Below are 1,778 nucleotides of genomic sequence, written 5' to 3'. Positions count from 1 at the left end.
GTGTGTGTGTGTGTGTGTGTGTGTGTGTGTGTGTGTGTGTATGTATGCACACACACACACACATATACATACATAAACATATGCATATATTTACACAGACACTGCATGCTTTTCGCAAAACCAACAGAAAATCCCCTCTAAGCCTAAACACCGGCTTCAGCTAACCGACTTTAACGCAGCTTTGTGGCAATTTGGGTCAATTAGGGTCACGAATTATAATTGTTCCTGGGCTCGGTGGAAGGGAAACCGGGCGGAGGCTGAAGGGCGGCAGGAAACTCAAGGGCGGGGAATTCACAACAACAATAGGAAGGACATGAACGGTTGCTATGATGTGGGTTATTATCATCCTATAGATCGTCGGTCACTTAGTTATTTGTATTATCATGATTGTCATTATTATCGTCTGGATTGCTGTCATTATTATCATTATTTTTAATTATCAAATATACGAAAAAATCATAAAGAACGTATCAGGAATTTTCTTTTCTTAGATACATCAACTGCAATGAAGTAAACGCAAAAAAAGAATTAGATTAAAACATTTACCCACAGACCGAACTTTGGATCAGAGCATTTTTTTTTATTATATATATATATATATATATATATATATATATATATATATATATATATATATATATATATATATATAAGATGTACACATTTTTTTTTCTTTTTTTCCTTCTTTTCTGTCCAAAAAACGATCAACGTCTCCATTTTGCATCCGTTATTTTCGAAAATGTATTAAATGGAGTTTTAGTCTTCCGAGAATTGTTGTGTTGTATGTCAATCATAATTTGACCTTGGGAAAATTCTAAGAAAAACTTGGGTTGATGGAAATTATAAAACATTGTTATCATCATTTTTATCATCACTATTTTCTTATGAATAAAATAAAATTCCTTATTATTATTGTTATTATTGCTATTTTGTGATATCATTTTTGTAATTATCACTACTATCGTTTTGTTTTTATAACCATTACTATTATCATTATTCTTATTGTTACTATTATTTTTTTTACTATTATTGTTATTGTTATTATTTCTATTATTTTTCACTACTATTTTTTTTGTAATTATTATCATTATCATCATCATTACTATTATTATTACTATTGCTGTTATTGTTATTATCATTATAATTACAATTATTATTGTCATCACTATTATTATTGCCTTTATTATCATTACCGTTATTATCATTATTATGTTATTCTTATTCATGATTTTATCATTATTATTGTCATTGTTATTATTTTTATCATTATCATAATTATTGTTAATATTATTACCATAAACATTATCATTATTATTATGATTGGAATAATGATAATAACAATGATAATGATAATTGTCATCATTATTAATCATTTTCATTATCAACCGTTTCATTATTATCCTTATTATCATCATCATCGTCATTGTCATTATTGTTTTTATCATTAATATTACTATCATTATTGCTATCATCACTAATATCATTATCATGATAACTACCATTATTATCATTATTGCAATTATTATCAATAGTATCATTATCATGATCATTATCGTTATTATCACTATCATCATTACTGTTATTACTGTTATATCATCATAATTATCATCATCACTATCATCATCATTCATCACATCAGTATAAACATTACCGTTATTGTTATCATTAGTATCATTCTCTCTCGTCAGGTACCATATCCACAGTGGACGTCGGCGATCAATGATTTCCAAGCCCTTCTGTCTCTTGTCATCCTAAGCAATTCCTTCACTGTAACCTTC

Source organism: Penaeus vannamei, chromosome 1 (assembly GCF_042767895.1).
Source record: "Penaeus vannamei isolate JL-2024 chromosome 1, ASM4276789v1, whole genome shotgun sequence".
Taxonomy (NCBI): domain Eukaryota; kingdom Metazoa; phylum Arthropoda; class Malacostraca; order Decapoda; family Penaeidae; genus Penaeus; species Penaeus vannamei.
The sequence above is the reverse complement of the archived record's forward strand: the minus strand, read 5'-3'. Positions refer to the sequence as shown.